The 10,993-nt window shown below is 36.1% G+C and overlaps 1 non-coding gene across 1 annotated transcript; it reads right to left on the minus strand.

Annotated features, from left to right (window-relative positions):
• Nucleotides 1–202: 202 nt before the first annotated feature.
• Nucleotides 203–308, minus strand: LOC122022063. The gene has a single exon (XR_006122809.1). It is a non-coding gene; the product is annotated as a small nucleolar RNA R71 (small nucleolar RNA).
• Between the last annotated feature and the right edge of the window lie 10,685 nt (nucleotides 309–10,993).

Genomic DNA, 10,993 nt, shown 5'->3' on the forward strand with positions numbered 1-10,993 from the left:
ATCTTGAAACATTTTTAGAGATTTGTGATATGGTGAAATGTGAAGGAGTGTCAGCAGATGCAGTTCGATTGATGGCATTTCCTTTTAGTATCAAGGATAAAGCAAGGATGGTTATATTCTCTCTATTCTCAAAGTATCACAAGTTGGGAACAATTGAAGAAGCTATTTCTGAATCCATTTTTTCCTCCAAGAAGAATAGTGTATATGAGGAATTGCTTTACGAATTTTGCTCAGGCATATGGAGAATCATTATTTGAAGCATAGGACAAATTCAAGAGTCTCCAAAGACAGTGTCCTCATCATGGTTTGGAGAATTGGCTAATTTTACACATATTCTATAGGAGAATTTCTTTTTCAAATAAGTGCTTGTTAGATTCATCAGCTGGAGGTTTTTTTATGGACAAAAGTATAGAAGAAGCTTATATATTAATTGATCAAGTGGCATTGAACCTCCATGGATGGTCCAGCAAAAGTTGGATGGAATCTCCCTTAAATAGTCAAGAAGTGAAAGTCATAAATACAAGAGAGCCTGTCAAACAAAATGTAGTTTAACCACCCAAGAATGTTGAAATTCACAAGTCATAGAATGAGGAGTTCAAACATTTGGGGGCAAAGATTGAAAGTATTGTTTCAAAATGATTTAAAGAAGATTCCCCTCCTTCGCAGACAAGATCTAGTGAAAATGATAATGATCTTAAGTTTTGAATTGGCAAGAATCATGAAGAATTTCTGAAGAAGGACATGTTTATAATTGAGGAGAAGAACAATAGAAAACCACATGAACTCAATTCCATTATTCCAGGAGGTTCCCAAGTGCCACAAGTACCTTTTCCTCAACGATTGATCATACCAACACTAGATAAGCAAGTTGAATCTCCTCCACAATCTAAAAGGGAATATGGGAAGTTAGAAGTACCTTCCCCAAGACCTTCGCTAAGGGTTCCTTTTCCATAAAGGTTAGTGGGGGTCAATGAGAACAATGACTTTAAAAAATTTTGTGATACTGGTAAGGTTGAGTGTAGATTTCATAGTGTGTATCTGAAGAGTCTTCAGATGAGGATTGTGATGATAATGCAGTTGATAATGAGTTTTTAGATCTACCTTCAGGTTTTATTTGAAATAGTGAAATTAAATTTTCAGATGATGAATGTGATGTGGTAGATCAACTTAAAACTGCAAGTGAAGTTATTGATCCACTGTTACGCTCCGCAAGTGTACGAAAATGTCGCAAGTAATATAAAAGATTATCGTATCCACAGGGACTGGAATAAGCACTAGAAATGTCTCAATGCGAATTAGCTAAACAACTATCCAATTGTTTCAAATGCAAAGTGAAGGTAAATAAATCTAATATTAAATATCAACAAACAAGAGTTTAGTGTTTTGGGTTATGATAAAGGGAGATTCTAGGAGTTTCGGTTTCTTTGTAAGATTTCTTGAATGTAAATGGTTCACCAATTCTTATCCCTCAATTGCCAAACACTTGTAGAAAGTTGTCGGTTCTCTCTTGCAATAGATAACCGGTTAAGGACTAAGAAATGTATCTAAATATGATCCATTAGACGTGAACCTACGTTGTCCTTACACAGAAGCGCACCTATTACTATGCCTTCCTCGGATATCAACATAGAAGCCCACAACTTATTAATCTATCAAGATACAAGAAACTAATCACAAGATCCATCCTACTCTCTTGAATATTCCTATTTCCTCTTCAAGATTATCTCTCAAACGTCCTTACACGGGCTTGCACCTGTCACGTGGATCCCTCGGATGATCGAGTGAGAGTTTATCTTTACAAAGTCCACAAGAAATCCAAACAATCAATCAAGAATGAGAATTAAGCACAAATCACCATTAATCATTCAAGATCTAATTGATACAAGCAAGACAATGTCATTGAAGCAAGAAATTGACAAATCCATAAGAGATTACATCAATCCATCATACAAATACTCCCTTAATCCTAGAATACAAGATCTACTCCATGAATCGAGGAAGAATACCCAAAGAAATAAAGATTACAAGCATTTCTTAAATCCCTAATCCAAGAAAACCAAGAAAAGGGGGAAAGAGAAAACTTATCTACGAAGAAGCCACGTCTTCGGATCCAATCCTCGCTCCGGAGTCGAAATCGTCAAGAACTCCCCTCGAATCGCCCAGAAATCCTCCCAAGAATGGGAGGATACCACCAAATCTTACCTTCTCCCAAAGGGGGAGAGATCCCCTTTCAATTCATGAAGGAGGGTTTAAATAGAGGAGGAAATCGGGCGCCACACGGCCCCATGACACGGCCGTGTGAGATTCACATGGCCATGTCCAGTTCCTTCTCTGGCAAAGCTGCACGGCCGTGTGACTCACACGGCCAGGACCCTTCTGTTCTCTGGAAATGCTACACGGCCGTGTGGTGCACACGGCCACCACCTGCTTTGCCTCTGGAAACCTCACACGGCCGTGTAGATCTACACGTCCATGTAAGGCATCTGCTCTAATTTCTTCAAATCAAGACACGGCCGTGTGAGATTCACACGGCCATGTCCTCTTCCTTTCCTGTTAAAACTACACGGTCGTGTGTGGTACACGGCCTGATGCTCTCTCCTTTCAATTCCTTCCAAGCTTGCCCGAGGACGCATAATCTTCACCAATTTCGACTCCTATGTACAGAAAATGCACAAAAAGCAGATCTCCGAACCAAAAGAGTAAATATGCTAAAAGGAAAGCTGGAAGTATAAAAGTGCATAGATCAAGCATGCTCAAAGTATGTAAATGTGCGTAAAAACATGCATTAAAGAGTGTATAATCTACGCACATCATCCACCTATAGTTGATTCTCCTATTGAGGATATTGATGTTGGTTTGTTTTTTAATGTTTGTGTTGATGATGTTGATATGGAACAATGTGTAGGGAGCTGTGTTGTGGAAGCAGCATCTCAAGAATCACCTCCTTTGTCCACACAATCCTTAGATGCTGTAAGATTTGCAAGGATTGAGCATGTTGTGGACCAATGTGTAGGGACTCATGCAGATATGGTTGAGTCTCAAGAATCACCATCTTTGATATCACCAACACCTGAGCCAGAGCCAAAATCATCATTTGATTCAGAGGAATTCACTTCTACATGTTTAGAAATTTCAGGTATCTCTCAACAAAGTAAGGTTAGTATTTCTTGTGATCTTTTGAAAAAATTTATAGAGGTACCTATCATTGACTTTGTTGGATGTGATTTAGTTTTTATTTCTTATTCTGCTTTTCTTAATAAGGTTATGGCTCTATCTTATCTAATTTGTTTGTGGGATATTTGTATTTTCTTTGTATGTGCAGATTTCACTTGGGCTAATAATTGGAAGCTCAATCTGAACCGTCTTCGACCACCCGAAAGAACTTTAAAGAAGACAAAGATGGAGAGAGTGATACTTCACTTTTTAACTCCTATATTGAAAGCTCCCTCCATAATAAGAGCCCTTGGTTGGAGGGTGTTGAAATATCTTACCCCTCCAAGAGCAAGATTTAGATGCATTTAATGAGGTGGTCGAGCTAATGACCTTAAACAAGTGCTTCTTGGGAGGCAACCCAAGTTTATTTTCCTTATTTTCCTTTATGTCTTTAGTTCTCTCTTTATAATAAACATGTATCCTCTACTTAATTTTTATTGTCTATCTTATCGTTGTAGAATTCACAGTTGTGGAGGAATGTGAGTATTGGATGGAGGAGTATCTTTAAAAACATGAATGTCAACCATTTGGAGCTCATCACTTGGTAACTTCTCTTAAAATCTTCTCCACATTGTTTTTAGTTTTCATTGGGACAATGAAAAGTTTAAGTCTGGGGGGATGCATTTGATTTGCTTTGTTTGTTTTTGTTTTTGCTTATGTCTTGCATTTTGTTTTGATTTTTTGTGGCATACATCTTGAGAACATCAAACTCCATTTTTATGTTTTCTTGTCTTAAAGTAAATTGTTAGCACGTTCTTTATCTTGATTCATGATATTGTAAATGATGATAGTATTTTTAGTGTACTTCTTTTCTCTATCTTGAGTAGCATGATTTGAGCTAAGTATCAATTAGAAATAAGTTTTAGTCTTGGCCTAACCTTAAGGATCTTACTTTCACTACACTTTGACTTGATGCTTGAATAGTTGAGATCATTGAAATAGTCATGATTCATCCTATTTGTTTAGTACATGGTTTCCATGGTGATTTCTCAAACTTCATTTTGGTTACTGGATGAGGCTCGAATCATGAAAAACTCATTTGGAAAAATCAAAATATCCCAACTTATGTGCCTATAAACTCTCATGTGTTTAAAAAGGTGCATGATGAAAAAAAAGAGAAAAAAAAAAGAGTGTGAAAAAAAAAGATATAAAAAATAGTTGTCGTGAGTGGAAACTAGAAAGTCACCCCTTTGAGACCTAGTTAGGTTACTGGGAAATGACTTCTATGGTTCTCCTGATATCGAGCACGCCTTTGAGACCTTGGGTTGATTGAGAAATATGAACCAAGTGTGTGGCAGGTAATTGTCTATCACCGGAAACATTAAGAACTCAAATTGGATGACGACTTGACTAGGACAAAGATTGAAACTTGAAGAGTTTTGAGTTACTTATTTGTACTGTGCAAAAGAGACTTATGCTTAAGCTATACTAGGTTTATTTCTATGATCATTCTCATTAATGAAACTTGTGGATAGAGTTAGGAGAGTGCATTAAGGATTATGATACATTGTTGAATACATGAATCATGATTGCGGCATTTTGCTTGAGGACAAGCAAAGGTTTAAGTCTGGGGTGTGATGTGCGTAGATTATATACACCTTTTATGCATGTTTGGACGCACATTCACATACTTTGCACTTTCTTTGTCTACGTATTTTGGTACTTCTAGCTTTTCTTTTAGCATATTTACTCTTTTTGTTCGGAGATCTGCTTTTGTGCATTTTCTGTACACAGGAGTCAAATTTGGTGAAAGATTCATGTTCGAGGCCAAATCTGCAAGCGAAACTAGAGAGGAAGGTGGCATTCCTTAACCTCACACGGCCTTGCCATGGGGGGTTGCCCAGGTCGTGTGGAGATCCTTGGCCGTGTGGCTGCAGCAGAGGAGGAAATTGCCACGGTCGTGTGAACCTCACACGGTCGTGCCAAGATTTGAAGCCAAATGGAGCCAGGCCGTGTACACCACACGGTCATGTAAGATTTCCAGAGACTAGGGAAGCCCTGGCCGTGTACACCACACGGGCCGTGCAAGGTTTCCAGTGAGCAAGAGGGCTCTGGCCGTGTACACCACACTTTCGTGCCAGGTTTCTAAAGGCAGAAACAGTCCAGACCGTGTAGATCTACATGGCCATGCAAGGGGGGAAGATGCATGTCATGGTCGTGTACCGCACATGGTCATGTAAGATTGGCAGAGAAGGGAATGGCTTTGGTTGTGTGAACCTCACACAGTCGTGCCTCGAGGTCGTGTGGCGCCCAAACCTCACCTCTATATAAAGCCTCCTTCTTGTTTTGAGAGGGGATCTTCTCCCTTTTGGGGGCGGGAAACAAGATTTGGGGCGTTCTTTACCATTCTTGGAGGGATTTTCGGCGATCTAAGGGCGGATCTTCACCAAATCGACTCCGGGAAAGCAAGGATTGGATCCGAAGACGTTCTTCTTTGTAGATAAGTTTTCTTTCTCTCTTTTCTTGGATTTGAGGGGATTAAGAATGCTTGTAATCTTCTTTTCTTCGGGTTTCTTTCCTTATTTTATGGAGTAGATTTCTTGTTATAGGATGGAGGGAGTAATTGTAAGGATGATTTGATGTAAAACTCTTATGGATGTGCCAATTTCCTATTTCTATGATTTTGCCCTGTTTGTATTCATTCTATCTTCTATGGATTGTTGTGATTAGGGCTTAATTACCATGCTTGATTGGATGTTTGGATATCTAGTGGATCTTGTAGATATTGTATCTCATTCGATTTTCCGAGGGACGTTCGTGACACGAACATGCCCGTGTAAGGACGTTTGAGGAACGATCTTGAGTATGAAATAGGATAATTCAAGGAGGTAGGATAGATTGTGTGCATTAATCTTTATATCTTGATGCAGTTGATGAGTGATGAATTCATATGTTGATTATGCGAGGGACGCATGTGACAGGCAAGCCCGTGTAAGGACAACATAAGTTCATTCCTAATTGATCACATTTAGGTATAGATTTCAATCCTAGGCCGATTGTCTATTGCAAGAGAGAATCGACAACCTTCTACAAATGATGGACAATTGAGGAATAAGATTTGGTAGAGCATTTACATGGAACAATCCTTACAAAGAAACCAGAACTCCTAAAACATTGCCTTTATCGTCGCCCTTATTCTTGTTTCTTATTCTTTCATTTCTTGTTTACATTTCATAGTCATACTTAGCTTTTGAAAACCAATTGAATAGTTTGGCAAATTCGCATTGAAACATCTTCAGTGCTTATTCAAGTCCCTATGGATACGATATCTTTTATTATTACTTACAACATTTTCGTACACTTGCGGAACTTCAACAATTATTCAATTAAATTTAAAAGCTATCCATTTATTTTATCCATCTTTAATAGTTGTTTGTGTTTCACATCCATCTTAATATTAGAGACATGATAAGGGACACAAGGAAAATTAGCTTAGCAATCCTCTTTATGTTATCCATTTTTATTATTCCGACAACATCTAGAGAGCTTGCTCCTACATCATCTTCGATAGGAATTGATTTTTTGAATTATTATTTAAGTTATTAATATTATTTTTATACATTGTTTGAAAGCATAAATCTCAAGGCATTGGAGTGAAAGATGCAATGAAACTAAGTGACATTACATATTTAGATAATCACCTTATCTTTATTGTTCCTAAATTAAAATCTCAAAGTTTTTATACAAAATATTTATTTTTGTGTGTATGATTATCAAATTACAAATACTAAGAGTACTCATTTTTATTTACTAATATGCAGTTAACCAACTTGCTGAAATTGTGGAAAAAGGACAAGGCATATTTTTCTCAATGAATCAATTAATTGGAAATCTTAACATGCATTGTTGGCTTTGCTTGGATCCCCCTAGATAGTATGATTAGCCATGTCTATAAGAAATAAATATATCTTAAATAAACTACTTTTAAAAATATCTAATTGAGGTATGTGCATGAATCATATTTAAGTGATCTGAGATAATATACTTCAAATTATTTTTTAAAAAATTAATAGAAATATTGAGTCTGTCAAAAATGAATATACATTCTATAAAAGGATTTAAATTAAAAATAAATTTATCATTTGAAAAATTATTGAAATTTTTATTAGTAATCTTCAGAAAATACTAAACTATATTATAGTTTATATTAATATTAAATAAAATAAAGCAATAATAAAAGATGCAATGAACAAGTAAATATGAAACTATTCAATTAACAAATTTTAGCAATGCTTATAAGTGTCAAGATTTGGTAACTATAGCCCCCATGAGGTTCCCATTTGGCTAAAGGGGGGTAGACTAGGTACGGGGCATTGGACCAATTCTCCGAGGGTGCATATCCTTTTGAAAAAAAAACCCTTCCGCCCCTTAATCACTTGGCGGTAGGCTATAAATTAAACCCGTGATTTACCTCCATTTATATAACTTAGGGACCAGTAGTAAGGGGCTAATAAGATGAGCGTAATCACCTTTTATAATAAAAATATTTGTTACATATAATTTAGTGTAAAACTAGCATCACTTTTTTTTTTACTAAAATTATTAATTTTAATATAAAATATGCTTTAAATTGTAATTATTCAACTTTTTGACTATAAAAATCCTAATATTTAGTTGATAATTTAAATAATTAGATATAATGAAAATAGTATATTAATGATAATAAATAAAAAAAATATCAATACTATGAAATATTTAAATGAAAACATAAGTTTTTTTTACAAAATTACAATTGATCAAAGAAATGTTTTTATTATTATCCATAAAGTAAAGGAAAAGTTTAAAGAAAAAAAATATACTATAGATAAGACTTCCGCTGTTTTTAAGAAGAAAAGATAAGTAACCCCCGTCAGCTTAAGTAGGAAGGGGCGGGGCGTTACAATGAGGAATCGCGAAAATGATAGTGGAAAAGAGGAAAGCTTGGTTTTATATCTAGGATCATTAATCTAACCTTACGTTAGCTTTAATTAAAGTCTATGTTTACTCCTTAATCAACTCCCACTTAAATGGTGTTCCAAATAGGCTTCCACCTAGCCTCACCGATTCATCCCCTCAAAACGAGTTATATGGAGTCCGTTTAAATCCCAAAAAATTTATAAAAAATCCTGAAAAATCTAATAATATTATTTCTCAAATAACCTTATTATTTATTTATTATTTTGATGCAGTATTATACAACAAATGTTACTAGGGTGTATATTTTGGGGAGTATATTTGGATATATAACTTGTACTGGTGCAGAAATGATGAAGTTTGTTTCTTATCCTTTTGTGACTAGGCACCACGTGAAGGAAAATGAAGAAGACAACTTTTGGGAACAAGAAATCACTTGGTGATTACTTTGAGGTGTTTTTAAAAGAGAGTGCTTCTCTACCTCTTTTAGCATACCCCATTGTCAGGAGTATTTGAACCTGAAATAAGGAGTAGAAGCATAATGGTTAATAAGACGATGATTAGTCGACTCGCCTAACGCTATTCCATGGGAGATCCTAACTCATGGACTGATTGAATATGGTTAGATAACCTTGATGGTACATAGAGATATATGACCCATAATGATATAGAGAAGGTGGTTTTAATTGATTAACACAAATAAAACCCAACTGTTACTAAGTGGAAATAACAGATGATGATCATCGAGGGGCATAGTGTCGATTAACAGTTATTTCAACAAGCTATATAATGATAGTTCTCCTCTACCCTTGTGTGCATGGCTCATCACTAGAGGTTCCTGAACCTCAACTGGAGCAATCATAGTATGATGGGTTACAAGACAACGGTTAGTCAACTCAACTAACATTATCTCCATCAAGTAGCACAAGAACTTGACTACTTAATCTTTTACCCAAGGTCCTGAACTCTATATCTTAGATCAGAGTGGTCAACCTTTTGTCGATATTTGTCGGAGGACATTTACGAGCATGAATATGAGAGTTATGGAGATGCCCTCTTAATGGGTTGACTCTCAGTCAAGAGGTTATTTGACCCTTTAGACTTTGGATTATCATTCCCTTATGGTGGATATTTGAGTACCTAGAATGATGATATTTGACATACTTTGTGACATGTACTTATTGGTCACTTATAACGCTATACTCAATGACTGAGTAAGAGTGGTAACCTTGTAACCCCCGAACCAACCATCTTTAAGATTCGTCGAGACTAATGGTGAAGGAATAATTTGTTTGGGTACTATAAGCCACGCAGTTACTATCTCATGTTGTTAGAGATTTACTATCATTAATGAGATTTAACAAGGGAAGTACATCAATTCACTCAGATATCTTGAACTCCTTAGCTTTCCACCTGAAAGTCAAGAGGAGTTCGTGGTTGAGGTATCTTGAACTCCTTAGTTTTCTGACCATCTCCATCGATACTGGCCATTATATCTCATCTCCTTCATCCACTGAGGTCTAGAGATTTCTTTTCTAGTCCATCAATTCTTCAGCCACCACCCGAGAAGCTCAGAAGATATCCTACTTAATTCGCGTGCTACCACTGAACTCCAATGATCTACCTTCATTCACATTATGCGACACCAAGATATTCTTCCACTAGGTTCAAGGGGATTCCCTTACCTAATCCCATCTCTATCATGAACACAATTCCTTATTCCTCAATCCTCTCAATGTCAATCCCTCCGATTAGGCCTTCTTCTACTAATTCAGCCACACCTTGGTTCCTTTTGGCAGCGTTTCATCTTCCATAGCTTTCATCCATTGAGGAGAAGAAAGGGGTTTACCTTCTTCGATTGATTGGATAACAACATCCTCCCCTCTTCACCAAATCATTGTTAACCTCTCATTCAACCATCTGAGCTTCTTCTTCATCATTGTTGCTTGATCTGTATGCTTTCAATTCTGATCTAGAGATCACTTTTCTTGCAATGTGTAGTCTCCTTTTCATGAAATTGAGTTGTTAATAGGATGCTTGGTTTTATCTCTTATGCATTTGAATTTTAACCTATTTGAGTTTTAATTTTGTTGATTTGTAGCTAGGTGTTCTATAACATTATTGTTCTTGTTTGTTTCCTAGATTGTAGTGATTAGGATAGTTTAGATGTCGTGTTTTTCAAATGTCATAAGTCATTTTCATTTATACTATAATTTCCTTTATTTTCAATTCAATGCATGTAGATTAGATCATACTAGGTTTCGTTAAATGTCTTGAGTTCTTTAATTTGTTGCTATGATAATTTAGGTTAGATTAGGGTTTCTTTCATTGTTCACCTTAAGAATTCACAACTTAAAACCCATATCCCCATTGACAAATAACTTGATCCTAAGATTAGAAATCACCGACTACATTCCTTGTGAATTATGATCTGAGTTATCCTATATTGTATTAGTATAGTTAGGTTAGTAATTAATTTGAATTAAAATTGTATCATGACTATGCGATCTATCAAGGCCATCTCCACCTCTCTTGCTCGGATTAGAGAGGGGAGTCTGCTCCACTCCCGAGGAACCTTCAACAATCCACATTCATCACTTAACTGACATCATCTCTCTCTCTCTCTCTCTCTCTCTCTCACTCATATTAGAGGAAGGGTGGGCATCTTCACCTCACTTAATCAAATTAGAGGGGGAGATGATCCGGTCCATCTCCATAGGCATTCTCCTAACATCATCTCTCTTTCATTTAATCTTTTAAGTTTCTGTCGTTTATTTGGAAGATATTAGGTTAGATTAGATTAGGTTTTATTAATGTTGTAAGTTCATTGAATGCTTCGTGTTTCCTTTAATTCTCTTGCAATTGTAGTTTATATTATATTAGTGTT

Source organism: Zingiber officinale, chromosome 9A (genome assembly GCF_018446385.1).
Source record: "Zingiber officinale cultivar Zhangliang chromosome 9A, Zo_v1.1, whole genome shotgun sequence".
NCBI classification, from domain to species: domain Eukaryota; kingdom Viridiplantae; phylum Streptophyta; class Magnoliopsida; order Zingiberales; family Zingiberaceae; genus Zingiber; species Zingiber officinale.